Source organism: Paralichthys olivaceus, chromosome 8 (assembly GCF_024713975.1).
Source record: "Paralichthys olivaceus isolate ysfri-2021 chromosome 8, ASM2471397v2, whole genome shotgun sequence".
NCBI classification, from domain to species: Eukaryota; Metazoa; Chordata; class Actinopteri; order Pleuronectiformes; family Paralichthyidae; genus Paralichthys; species Paralichthys olivaceus.
This window is the reverse complement of record NC_091100.1, coordinates 10,916,186-10,931,211: the sequence shown is the minus strand read 5'-3', so window position 1 is coordinate 10,931,211 and position 15,026 is coordinate 10,916,186. Positions and strand designations below refer to the sequence as shown.

Genomic DNA, 15,026 nt, shown 5'->3' with positions numbered 1-15,026 from the left:
CAGTTGTGCTTTGTTGATTCTGTCACCGGGTGTCTTAAAACTATGCAACTGCAACCACAGTGTAATTTGCAAATTATTGGTATTCTAATGTCATTTTCTGGGAAACATGATGATGCAAAGGGAAAACTGAGAGAAACCAAAGACCCAAATATATGTGAAAAGTTGATTTCTACTGTGACAGTGGAAAAACAATACATTACCAGATTAGAAGAATTGTTCAGTCAGTAATCATTGCTGATCACCAGGAATCAGTGTGAAGCTGGGAGGGAAATGTTTTGTCTCTGTGCCACTCAGTTGATCTGTCTGACAGACGATCAACACTGATTTACATTTAACATTTCAAATCTGCTCTGGTTCATTGTTGTGGGTCTGGTTGCTATGAAAACAGCAGCTTGACATTTCTCACATTATTTTGGACAGTTCTGTGATTATGGGTAACGTGTTCCTCTTGAAAACATATTTTTGCTGCCTGGGACATGACAGAGCTTCTGTATTTTCCAGAATTTTAAACTCAAATTGAGAAAGATTCCCTGCCAGCAATCGTACGATGGCTCCCAGTGACACCTCTGCTGCAGAAGCCAGCTGCAGTTATAACAACCAAACCCCCGGATCCCACTGAATGTCCTCCAACTGATTTTCTCTCAAACAGAAAAATATCAGAATGATGAAACAGCAACTGAGCAGCTAAGCTGGAGATGTGTAGTGTGGTCAGTATGACAAGCATTGAGACACAACAAAGAGGTGACAGAGATACAGGGAGGGAAAAAAACAATGTCCAGCAATAAGGAAAAAGTTTTCATAGAACACATTCACTTGACGGGAAATATATGTTTCTAAATGTTGTGCATTTGTTGTCAAATTGGTGATGGTGTTTTATGAATTTGTATATGTTTTCTTCTGGCTGCATTGTTGCAGAAAATTATATATTAAGATCATATGCAAGCATTGGTCTTCGTGATCAACAACAAGTGATAAGTGTGGTACCTCTTTAAAATGCATTTGCTATTCAACTTGTAGCAAGTTCCAAAGCTGGTGGCAGAATAAAGGGCGATCGGTCCCTACCAGAGAGTTTGGAATGTTGTTGTGAGAATGCAGAACAGCTCCAGAAATGCTCAGGGTGACTTCGAGTGTTTCCAGATTTGAAAGTGTGGACCACCGTCCGAACCAGGTTCATGTCTTTATGTTGCATTGTTTTCATTTGATCTGTAAGTTTTGCTTTCACATTGTAATTTCATCCTGTCATCATCACCTATGTGATCTGCATCTATCGATACCTGAAGTTGATTGGTTTATAGCCTGGCATGCACCTCATGTTGCTGTGTTGACAAATCCATTATTTGAATTTGTTAACCTAATCTCAGTTTGTTCGGATGGCATTTTTGTTTTTCTTTTAGCAAGCAATTAAGGAATTTGTGTTTTTATCCTGGTGCAAGATGACAGATAACACAAAACCATACAAGCACAAAGTCATTAACCATAATGAGACAACAACTGTGTGATTGTTCAGTAATTAGTTGTGGGGAGGAGAGAGGCAGGAGAATAAACGTCCCTGAGCCTTCCAGCATCTGTGCTTCTAGAAACTCCGATCACTGACAGCCATGTCTGATTATACCTGAAGGCCGCAAAGTGACGGCGGAGTTCCAACCTCTAGAGTTGTTGCATCGTGAATGATTAATTTAATGAATAATATTCTCACTTTAATGGTAAAGTAATGTATCAATGCATTTTTTAACATAACAGTCAAAGGGCTTATAGTTTAAAAATTCTCCTCAGTCCTTATTGCCTTTTTGATTCTGATGATTTTTGGTAAATACAGAACATATTTTCAGTCTCCTGACCTCACAGCTGATTGACTAAGAGTGGCAGGTGTGAGAGGCCATGGTCGTCACGTGATTAGAAGTGTATCCACGTATCTGCCGGTCAGATTAGAGCTCACAGATGTCGACAAAATGAGGTTCACGCTCTGAAGAAATATGTAAAAACAGAGTGACAGCAACATTGCCTATTAAAAACCCAATCAAATCAATTAGCATCATAACTGGTTGTGTTATTGTCTGGTCACCATATCCACATATAATACAAATAAAACTCACTATGAGAACCATGAATTCCCCTTTTAGAAAAGTGTCAACGTGCTTGTCTATAAGTGACACATTTACGTGACAAGAAATTCCAAGAAATTTATGTTGGTGCGGTTGCTAAGCAATACATCCCCTAGAGGGCAGTGCAGAGTCCAGTGTTGCTGATGAAAAACAAACATGGTGGCAGTGCAGGAGGTTGGAATCATTTACTCGGGCTGTCACTTTTCCCTCTAACCAAGTTTGAACAAACCTGACATGACTCAATTAATTTCAATATGTTCGAATACGCCCTCTGATGAGGTTGGACGTACGGTGCTCCACTTGCCGGCTGTCTGGTTGGAAACCAACAGGTGAGCCTGCAGAGTTGTTGTTGTTGAAGAGAGAGTCATTTGCAGGCACAAAGACAACAAACTGCCTTAACCTTGATAATTTCTTTGCTCTCTTTGGTTTACAACCGAAATACTATACCCACCCACCCATGTTTTTGAGTCATGATTGTCCGCTCAGGACAGGCTTGCCTGCTAGTGTCGTCCATTTTTGTAGCAAAACAACAGAACATTACTGGTTTACTTTACTGATGAGTCAAGAGGGCATGCAATAGGCCGAGCTGAGAGTGAGCATCCTCTGCAAGATCACAGGGCAAAATACTTCAGGCAGTCTGATGCACGTCCAGACTGAATGTTTTTTAAATTCAAACAGGTCAGTTTGAATATGAATTTCAAAGACTCTCTTCAAAAAGTTCCACCATTGTTGAAATTAGCTCCTTGTGTCCTGTGGTTGTCTCGCTTGAACTATTGGCAACAATTGAAGCATTGGGCATAAATTACCACCTGCAGGGCTCAAAGCTAATCTTTAAACTAAGGTTTAAATAATATATTTGGTATTGTTACATTAACTGATGGCTGTGCTGTGAATTGATCTGCAGGGAAACATATCTTGTAAAATCACCGTCTATTCTTTTAGTTAAAAAAAAAAAGGTTTATTAAGAACAAATTCCCATTTACGGGAAATCACTGCTCTCTTCTGTTTGTTCCTTTGAGCATTTTTCTTTTATCTGCTGTATAACATTTACAATAACAAACACACTAATTATCCATCTAACCTCGGCCTACAGAGGAAGAACAAAGCCCTTGCGGTTGCTCTGTCTGGGCCTTCGAGTGCTCACACAGGTCGATTCACATAACCTCGGTTATGTGCACAAAGGAACTCAACAGCAGTGTTTTTCTTCCTCTCGTATAGACGCATGTGGTCGCTGCTCTGAGCGGCTTGTTTGTGTCTGTTTGGCACTTAGCATCATGAGATGTAGCTTTGAAACCTCAGAAAAGATGATACATGTTTTTTTAAATCTGTCATTGAGTTATATAGTGAATTTTACCTGTCCATTACAACATAGGCAATAATAATAATAATAACAATAATAGCTTTAATAATACATTTATTTATAGAGCCCTTTTCAGCTCCACAGACAGAAACTAGAGAAGTAGAGTGCATACCTTTACGAAGGCCAACATGTCCCCTTTTAAGACCACATTTAAAATCACTCAATGTGTATGGCAATAAAATTACTGGATCTGCCCCCTGATCTGAATGTTCACCAAACTTCAATGGCTTCTTTCCTGACGCAGACAGTTTGACCTTAAAGGTCAGATGTTGTTGTGCTCATACCTGCAAGTGACATGCAGTTCTCTGTCTCATACGAGAACTTGTCTGTCACTTGGAATCTGTTACATCCCCACGACCACCATACGTTGAATGAATTCTGAGGGAAACAGAGCAGAGCAGGAACAAAATTCCTGGATTAGCGAATTTATTCAAATCCACACCAAAAATCAAAGGGTTCTTCCCTGACTCATAATGCATCCTTCCTACTAACTGACAAACAAACACAGACAAAAACATAAATTCCTCATAAAAGCTTATAATAAAATTTATTCTAAGAAGAAATTTTAAATATGCTAACGATCGACAGTTTCGGGGCTGTAAGTGCAACAGTCTAGCTCAGTCACCACCCGAGATCTGGGAATCCATAGATCTTCATCCGTGCAGCTAAAGAGAATTACACAGAGGCTGAAAGGAGCAATTGTCTCTTCCATTTGAAGAACCAGCATCCTCTGAAGGTCCAGTGTGTAAGATTTAGGTGAAAGGATCTATTGACAGAAATTTAATGTAGAATAATCCTCATGATGTTTTCACTAGTTCGCTTCATCTAAATTATATGAATTGTAGTTTTCTTTACCCCAGAAAAGGCCCTTTATATTTAAATACTTTATATTTACATGGAGGGGACCCTCTCTACAGAGGCCACCATGTTTTTTACATTAGTCCAGACTGAACAAACTAAACACCTTTTGAGTTTTTATGACAATTAAAGGCTCCCACCATTTCTTTTCATGTTTGGAAGGAGATGGTGAGGTGAGGGGTGTTCAGCTGCAACATGCAATTCCAACACTAAATTCTACACACTGTACCTTTAACTTAAAGTTATTTTATTGCAGACCTGTAGACCACGGTAGAATGAGATTAAAGAGATGAAGAATATCAGGCTCCAAGATCGAAGAAACCGGAGAGGAGGAATTCCCCACTGGACTCTTTCATATACTGAGGCACTGACGGACTCCATCTGCTTCATAAGTCATGACAGGTAATTGACATTGCAGCATAATCTCCAGGCCTGTCCAGGCGTGTGCGTGCACGGTTGTATAATTTGTCAGCGTTATACTTAAGTGGTAAAGACAAATCAGTCAGAGTGTAACTAAAAATAGCTCGGGTCATTCATTGAAATTCCACATGGCACAACACCAAGCTTAATGGACACGTAGAAGAGAAATACATCCACCGAGGCTGCATTTCATTTCTGCATCAGAAAGAATAATGAAACAGCACTTTGTATAATCACTCATCCTCTGTCAGAGAAGCAGAGGGATGAAAAAAAACAATAAACTTGCAATTTCCTCAGTATTCCTCCTAAATAATGAGATGTTTCAAAAAATAGTGATTTTGGCTGAACTGTGATTGAATTTTTGGTCAAAGAGCAGGAGGAGACCGTGTTTGACTATAGGAAATGGAAGAGACAACCAAAGTGGTGGTTTGGTGCAGAAATAAACACAAACCAAAATGGTTGGGTTTTTTATCTTAGAAAACAGTTCAGACACCAGCTCTCTCTTTGTAACATGACATTTGCAGAGACGGAGAAATAGAGGTGTTACTGTTTGACCCTAAAATATTTTTAGTGATGCCCATTTAGTTTTCTATTCTTTTTTCTTTGTTCCTTCAATGAAAGACAAGTTGCAGTAGTTGTTGTAATGGTCACTTTGGGACTCTTTGGAGTTCCCCCTTTGCCCAGTGTTGTCTTGGTTTATGAGTTCTTTCAGTCCAGCCCTTGAGGAAGATAACACGCTACTGTGTTTTATACAGTTTTATACAACCAGTCCCTTTAAGTACGAACTCAATACATCTGTTGTAAATGAACTCCTGTAAGGTAAAGGTAAATTCAAACATCATCTACACAGACATATGAAAGAGTAGCTCGTCCTATATGCTTTGTGAAATCATACTAATCATCTATTGTAGTTTTAAAATGGCATTTTCAAAACAAAATGAAATCCTTCCAGACAATTATTTTAGCTCCATATCTGGAATAATCTCTGTAAATGTATAATACATCACATTTTTTCTCCTCACTGACGTTTGACTTATTGTTTCATACTTTGAAGCGTTGTGATATTTCTACTCTGAGACCACAATAAGCTGTATTGTCTGTCAGTGGATATCAGTTGTCCCTCGGTGCGCCTGCTGCTGCGGGTGAGATTTAAATAAATGATGTGAAGGTATGGATTGATATTCCAAGAACTCCTCTGAGGCAGGAGCGGACTTTAGCCCAACCACCATGCTAATGCAAACTCCACATCTTGTCTTAGAAAATTTGAAATATAGTTGGATGTAGTTAGATATTAAAAATATACAAAACAATATAAGTCCAGTAGTACTTGTTTGATGTATACCCAGTTTTACAATGTTGAAGAAAAAATTCTAGTCCGTCTCCTTAATGAATCTGCACCAAAAGTTAATGTCCTCATCCTTCCACCAAGTAAAGAAAATGTGTGCATAATCATGTTAGCAGAGAGATCATAGACCCTACATAAAGATGGACAACTTGTCTCTGCTACTACAACCACTATGAGGACAAAATATGCCGGACGCGAGGGCTGCCATCTTCTGCATTTGTCATCTGATCAGTAGTGATCGGGGGATGGAGCTGTGATAGTGTGATCCTGCCGAAACACTCAACACTCAATCACAAGTCAGCTGTCAATCCTGTTTCACCTTGTTTGTATTGCATCAAATAATGAATTAGAACCAAATTTATAATTGAGAAAAAATGTATTTATTCTGGACTTTGACTTTTTAGTTTGGTCCATATCCTGTCCACTAATATGGAGGAGGCAGGCTTTATGACCTATACTGCAGCCAGCCACCAGGTGGTGATAGAGATGCTTTGGCTTCACTTTTGGGGAGCTGTCATGTCGTCCATCTTTATATACATTGCAATGAAAACGCAACCTCATTGGTGGAGATGATAAACAGAAAAGTTGGACACAGTTTGCTGCAGACGATCACAATGTGGAGTAAAGTCCAGTTTTCAGCTTTGACTTTGACACAAATTTCACCCATTATCCGTCTGGATTATCCTGATTTGATACCTCTGCTCATCACAGCCCTTCTGTGTTGGCCAGGGGTGAATTTATTTCTGTTTTTGAAGTGTCACTCTCTTTCATCTTGTCTGAGTGTGAGCATAATCAGCTTCGGCTTCACTCTCAGGGATAACAAATACCACCGTCTTTTCTGTTCATATGTCTGAAAAGGCTGTTTGATTGCCCTCAGACCAACAGTCTTTTCATGATCTTTGTCCTTTCATGTCTATTCATTTCCAGCAATCATGAAATTAACTTTTTAAATTGCACCGTATTCATATGCCATGCTTTTATCGGCTCCTGATTGTGTCTGTTGTTTTCATGGAGTTTTCAATTTAAAAAAATGAAAACCTGCCCTTCGTCTGTCCTCTTTTGGGAGTCGAGCATCCGCAGAGAACACAAAACCAAAAACTTGCTTTGCTCAAACACTGATGACAGAGGAGCAGTGATTCAGAGGTGGACCAAGGTTCTATGTGTCCTCTATATGATGATAACTTCTTCTGGCCATAATAGTTTCATATGATCTTTTCTTCCACACAGAAAAATCTTTAGAAACATCTTTAGGAAACACTCATCTCATTTACTTCTAAATAAGCAGTTATACCCTTTGTTTTTTAATTGTATATATAGATTATATTTTTGAATCCTTCCCGTCAGATTCATCACAATCCTTCTCTTTATTTCTCCTGCAGAGCTCTTTCAATTTTTCTTTCAAATTAAGTTTGCTACACACAGTATGTCTTTCTCTAACACATTTGACTCTGCACAGTCTAAAAACATAAAATTGAGTTTTAAAAATTCATGAATTGCTAAATATGAGTTTTGTGAATTTGCACATCTGAAAGAATCGGATACCACACACAGCTCATGCCTTGTGGGCATGCTTTATTGTACTTTAACAGTTTGTTGCTAACTTTCTATGATTGCATTTCTCCCAGTGAACTCCATTTCCAAGAGGTCACTGCAAACAAGACCCTACATCATTCTTTAATTAGTGCATTTGTCATATTGGCAGACTGTGTGCTCTTTATTATACAAGTTCACTTGTGTGTGTGAGCCACATGGGTGAGTATTGTTATGTGATGCCAGCAGTTAGATTGGTGCCGTGCAGAAGAGAACAAGGTTCATGTAAAGTCCGCAGCAGTGGGTGAGCTGCAGCAGCTCTGCTGAGAGTCTGTGGTTTCATGTTGATTTTCATCATTTCAGATAAATGCACTCACACAACCCAAGATAACATTTGTTTTCAGTGCCAGACATCAAATACTTTTACTCAAGTTCTGTACTTGAGTATTTACATTTTATGATACTTTATGATATGATGCTTCCACTCAACTACATTTCAAAGGGAAATATTGTACTTTATACTTCCTTTTACAAGTTATTTACTAGTTACTTTTAAGATGAACATTTTACACATTGTTGTTGTTGTTGTTCTGTTCTACGTGTTCCTCTGTATATTTTGAGTTGGATTTTCTCTGCTGCACCTCCCTGCCTTGATGTGTTCTATGTTTGAGTCCAGAAATCTTTAGACATGACAAAAGTAAGCTGGTATAACATACCAACCACTACTTTCATTCTAATATTCTAATACTGTTGCTATGCTCATATCTTCTACTTCCATGCAAAGCATTTACTTGGAGTATTTTTACATTGCTGTATATATATATATATATATATATATATATATATATATATATATTTTCATTAACAAAACAACTAGTGTGAGTGGGGGGTAACAGTGACCTCCAGGACTGGGAGGTGGTTGGATTCAGCATCGTTCTGTTCCACTCCAAACATGTAGAAGAGATTAATCCCTTGGCTGCCCTCTCATTCGGCTGTGGGAAAATTCCTCCAATGTCATTAGGGGAAGTTTCCTCCTTCCGGCACATACACGCAGAAAGTGTCAGGAAACTTGAGTCGAGTCCCTCAGGTTTTTCTACTCAGGGTGGCAGGTTAAGGAAAGTGCTGCCAAACAAAACCTCTCAGTGACTGCGTCTCAATTAGTCCATCTTAAAAGTGTCAATATTGCATATATGATAAATGGACTGTATTTTATATGCTACACGCTACAAGTCGCATTCACTAGTTAATGCAGGGATTCGAACAGCACTTTTTATGCCACACACTTTTCATATGTAGCCTTCAAGGGTCCTGCTCAAGGACACGCTAGAATGCTGACTGGAGATGCAGGGTATCAAGCCACCGGCATCGTCTCTATCCGCTGATCAGCCTCATCTCTGTGTAAATGTATGGTTTATAGATTTATCATGCATCATCGAAGACTTTTGACAACTATGTGTTTTAAAGGGATAGTTCATTGAAAAAAAGATGATCTAGTACTATCTACTATTCATGGTGTATAAGATGACGTTTCAAGTTGAATTTGAATGTCGGGGCTGATCGACACTTGTATGACACCAGCGGATCAGTTCGGAGGCATTTTATGTTTTTTCTGTTGTTTTTTTGCGTTTAAGGAAAAAGTCCTCAGTTACATTAACTATATTGGATTTGGCTGCAACACTGTCTACCCCTGAAACTCCACAAGTGTTTTGTGGACTCAAACACTCAGCTGAAACTTGAATCACCCAACCTGATTTTCCTCAAATTTAAAAACAAACAGACATGATTGTCTTTTATTGAACACACAGTTTATAAGCATGAACACTTTCTTCCTGCTGAGCTTTGCTGCTGAGCTCCAACTAATGTGCGTAATGCTGCTAATGCCTAAAGCAGCATCAGCCTATTGAATTACTCTTATGTTGGAGTCACACTTGACTTCACACCCCATTCATTTCAATGACAGAGGTGACATGTTGCGTTTGCACTCTGTTGTGCTAAATGGATCCTGTCTCATTTGTCACTTGTTAAGTTTCGTGTTGTTGAACTTTGACCCTTGAAATGCTGACGCTCACCACTGCTCTGCAAAATAAGAGAGTGGGACTGACTCGTTGTTTAGGAGCTAATGATGCTTTCTATTTAGGATGAGGAAACTCAACCTATGTTAAGACAATGAGGTGTTATTTTCATCTTTACAAAACTAATCTTCCTGCAGCAAGTCCAAGTTTCACCTATGTATTTGCATATACTGTGTTTATAGATGGACTACACGTCTCCACATCCTCCCAACATCTTGAAAAGAAGCCAAAATATTCTGTATACGAACGCTGCCATCTTGCACATCTGAAGTCAGAGTCTGCTTTGTGTGGAACTGCAGGATCGAGGCCAATACACGCTAACGTCCAATAGCGCATCACTCAGCTGTCAATCATGACGTATTAATAGTGTAAAATAAAATGATCCTTGTGACATGATCTTTACCATAGAATGGGCCCTTTATATTTACATGGAGGGGGGTCCTCTCTATGGGGGCCGCCATGTTTTAAACTGTCGTCCAAACTGGACAAACTAAAACCTTTTGAGTTTTCATGACAACTAAAGTTCACCACACGTTCTCTTTCATGTTGGGAAGGGGAGGGTGAGATGAGGAGTATTCAGCTGCAACATTCAACATTCACCTCTAGATATCACTCAGTTCTACACACTGAACCATGTCCAAGTCCATGCTTGTTTGCCAGTGCACGCCATCAGCTTTTGTCCTGCCAACACTCGCCACAGCCCCGGCCTTAAAAGAACAGAACACGCGGGTTTGATACGCCATGCTAGGCTGAACGAAATTTCCTGCACAGGAAAGCAGCTATTACAATCAGGCTCTGTAGTTAACTCAAAAAAAAGATGATGATTAACACTCACATTTTACTGGAACTGGGGAGGAGAGAGATGTTGCAAATGTGCTTCACCTTGTATTCTCCCTTTAAAGCTTAAAATACTGAGAGCGAATCATTTTAACAGAAGAGAAACCAACACTTTCACTTTGTCAATCTGCCTTGTAAAGATGAGATGGGATATTCCTGGTTATAGATGTTATCTTTGGTAAAGTTTTGCTTTCGCTCATACTCTTCATACCACCAGTTACAACCAGTTCTAAGCAATTAAGAAGAAATGGTCAACTGAGTTTTCAGTAAACACACCTTCCTCACTTCTCTCCGCACATCTGTGGCTTATGATTTCCATCCAGCACAAATGTTTGGATTAAAAAAAGGTTTAGAACCTGAAATTAGTTAATAATGAGTTCATCACACAGTTCATATTGTAGCTGCTTTCACATGTGCTGAGCTGCCCCGGGAGTCAACACAGAGCGGACCATTAGGCCTAATCTGATTACCACACCATTGCCAAGGCAACCAAGTGCTGTTGTGTTCTGAACCTGCCGAGACCCTCTCCACGGCGAAGAGAGCACAAACACAGGGCACTTGACTCGGCCGACCTTGAGAGGTTTCAGATGGGCACAGTTTTCCATAATTTTAGCAGGATATGGTGAAATATGAGCCAGGACTCACAAGAGAGAAACTAAACTGTAATGTAACAGCAAATCCTCTACTCAGGGGATTCTAGTTTTTAAATTGCTCGAGACTATTCCTGGAGTCAGTCCATTTTTAAAAAAAGAAGCAGTTCTGAAAAATAGAACGACAAAAAGCTTCTGTTGGTGAGTTATGTCACAGGGGAACTAGTTTTTTATCTCATCAATTCAATGGATTTGTACAGAATCAAATCACAACATATCTTATTTCTGGTTCTTTACATAATAAGGTCCAGACCTCACAATATAAAGACAGACCTAACAGCCCCCACAACGAAAACGAGAAACCCAGAAAATAAACCACTTTTAACAGAAATTGATTCTGAACCGGACTCAATGTGGACGGTCATCTGGCTTGACCGGTTAGGGTGAGATGAGACAAATGGGGGAGAGAGGAGAGGTGGGTGGGAAGGAGGGAGAGAAGAGAGAGGAGGGGGGGCAGAGAGACCATACTGAACAGTTGTGTAACCGTTGTATTCAGATCTGTCAGACTGGTGCATTTATGAAAATATTAATAGTGATAATTATAGCTGTAATGATGTTATTAATGATAGCAGCACCAGCAATTAATAATAATAATGATAATGATAGAAGTAGTTGAGCTGTGTCAGATCAGGATCCTGCTGCTCTGGAGTTAGCATTCCTGCAGAACAAGCGAGCGTGAGACACACAAGTGCTCAGTGCATGATGGGAGTTCCCATGCCCTTTTCCAGATACCTAAAATCCTATTGAGAAATTATTTATCATATGTTTTATCTAGTTGAACTGTAGCAATCTGTCAATTTGTCAAACCCATTTGGAGCTGGAGTTGTATGGTAAGGGAAAATAAACAATCCAATAAGGCACTGAAGGCATTACAGCTGTGATGACTGTTGTGTTTTGAAACAGGACAAATGGAGAAAACATTGAAATTTCTAATGATTTTAACATCTAAAACAAACATTTTGTTGTATGTTAAGAATTAATCAAATCTTTAAATATTGGTTATGCATATGCATGTTTTTGGTACTTTGAATACGTGCAAATACTGTCTCAAGAAATGGTCTCATGAGCCATATTACAAGAAAATGCTATTATCTGAAGTGTCTTCTATTGTTTTATAACAAATTATCTTTATGACATATATTGAGAAAAACAAACAACCATTTCAAGTGGAGCATTTGTGCTGTGGGTAAAACCACTGCCAGAGTTGATAGTTGCTCGGACTATTCTTCATTGTCAAAACCAAGTAAAACTAATTTATGAATTCTATTATATTTTTTATTGAAGATGACAATGTTCCCTTCAGCGCTCATGACACAGGCTTCATCCATGACATTTGAGTTTCATCCTGCAGGACTCCTTAAGTCCTTAAGCAAGTGCCCTTGCATTGAGAAAATGCACTTTTTATTTGCTGGGACCCTGTGTAGTATGTGCTCTTGACAGTCTGTGACATGAGAATCCTGGCTTCCTGTCAGCTTCTCAGACGACACCAGAAGGTGACTCAGGGCAGAGGTGGTTTTGTAAGATATTCATTAAACTGCAATTTTTAATAATCTTAAGCAGTTTCCATATCAGTACAACTATGATGAACCCTGACTAATTGTTATGAAACTTTGTGATTTGTAAAGTACTTTATGTGTGAGACTAGTTTTCTCTCTAACTTTCAATCTGGTATAAAGAAACTATTAATTTTGATCATCAGGATTAAACCATTAAATATCATTCCACTTCAATGTTACCTTAAAAAAGTTACAGCTTCTATATTTAATACAACCTGTTACATAACAGAGTGTCTTTGCCAAGCACATGATTCCTGTAGACGGCGTAAAATATTTACTGTTGTTTTAAGAAATGAAATCTCAGCCATGTCCGTGGAAAAAGCAAAACAAGTATTATCATATGATTTGTCTTCTTTCGAATGACTCTTTAAGGTCATAGATTATTTAAACTGATATGAGAGGCACATAACTTGGAGTTTAGTGGCACTAGAGTTATACCAACAGAAAGCTGCTCTAAAGTGGACCTTGTATTAAAGTGCAGAAAGACAGAAAAACTTTTTTCCTGGAAAAGAAGTTAGGTTGGGTTGATAGTGAAACAAAAGATTGAATTATAAAAACACTTGCACCAGGTTATTCTTCTTCTGACAAGTAATTTAAATGGATGTGAATAATTATTTTCCTTCATGGGCTGTGACAAATAACTTAGAAGGATGAGAGATAAGCTGTGAATTATACAAATACTTTTTGCCCCCAAAAAATGAAAAGTGGAGAGCGTGTTAAGACTTTAAATCCTCAAACTGTCACTTCACGTCGAGTCAGTGGGAGTCAGGGCACCTGATTGAGAACTAGTCTGCAATGAAAGATGATGCTTATTAAACTGTGAATTATATAATGCACAAAGAATTGATAGAAGCTATTTCCTTTTCCCATATTCAATGCACAGCTTCATTCTGAGGCCATGTTCAGACCTGGTGTTAACATCTGTCCCAAGAGATCTGCTCACCAGTGGACAGCCCTGCATGATCTCTTCATGTGTCTCCTGTGACCACTTGTGGTCAGGTCTCACTTCTCGGCTCTATATGCAAATAATACGTAAGGACTTGGGTGTGATCAGACTTGTTCTCAGCCCTGACCACGTGTGATGGGATCACTCAGGATGGATGTCAATACTGAGAAAAACAGACTTCACAGCACACTGTTGGTATTTTACATTAATAAATGCAGCACTTAGCAACTTACATTTGCTACTTCTTATTTTGTATATTATCCATGTTGGGTCTGTGTTACAGCTTGAGACATTTTCTTTGTGGTTAAAGATCTTCAGTAAATGCTCGCTCCTCTGCTGAATCTGGTTTGATTCAGGTGGACGATGCCTCGACCACAGTCAGATGAAAGTCCTCCTCTTTACTTAGGCTAGAGTAAATTATGAAAAAACGACTTTTATATGTTAATCAGTTTTACATAAAAACTTTCTTGTCTATATGATGCTTCTTAACACGACATCTGGATAACATCCGAATGGATGATTTAAAAAAAAAAATCTGCCCAGCTTTTGATGAGTGGTTTTGTTCCATCGTGCATGAAATCAAATCAGTGATTAGTGTGGCACTGAAGACAGAGCGTGTGCTTTCTGCTTTTCCACCTGGCTATAAATCAACGCTGATCATTCTGCAAATACTTTACTACTATTAAATGAAACATGGCTAACATGGGAAGAATACTCTGCTACACAGAGATGGCTGAAAAGAAATCCAGAGATAGAGAAGTCACTTATGCCTTTAGTGGGATATTTCTGTGGGGTTAATTATGATACAACTAATGAATATGAGGATAAAATGCATTAATAGATTTGAATTTCAGGGATTTGTTCTTTTCATTAGTTCATTTAAGTCTCTCTGTGTTAAAATCATAGACTGTATATAAAGATGAATGACGTGTTTCCACTTCCTCCAACTATCCAGAAATGAAGCCAGCATTTCCCGGATACTAACTCTGCCATCTTGCAATTCTGGAGGCAGAACCTGCGCAGTGGCATTTGGGGGGATGGAGCCACGGTAATGAGGTCACATGAGCTCGACCAGTCACGAGTCAGCCTCAGCTGTCAATCGTGACATTTCACTCTGTTTTTATAACATCAAATAACCAAATAAAACCAAACTTACACAAACCATCTTTGAGAAAATGTGTTTACATTTTAGTTTGGCTTATGTCCAATCCACTAACATAGAGAAGGTGAGATTTTTAACTTTATAAACAGCAACACCATTCTCCAAGATCTTCTAGAGCTCTTATCGTGGTTTAAACACGACTCCGAGCCAACCGGCCATCTTGATCATCACGGCCACCATTCCTATCA

General features: G+C 38.9%; 1 long non-coding RNA gene across 2 annotated transcripts; it reads left to right on the top strand.

The window, feature by feature from the left end:
- Positions 1 to 2,237: 2,237 nt before the first annotated feature.
- Positions 2,238 to 14,822, top strand: LOC138411314 (uncharacterized). 2 transcript variants are annotated; one of them, XR_011243954.1, is made up of 3 exons: positions 2,238 to 2,431; positions 4,577 to 4,722; positions 14,632 to 14,822. It is a non-coding gene; the product is annotated as an uncharacterized lncRNA (long non-coding RNA). The 2 variants fall into 2 exon arrangements; XR_011243955.1 differs by lacking the exon at positions 14,632 to 14,822 and adding an exon at positions 9,870 to 10,038.
- Positions 14,823 to 15,026: the final 204 nt, after the last annotated feature.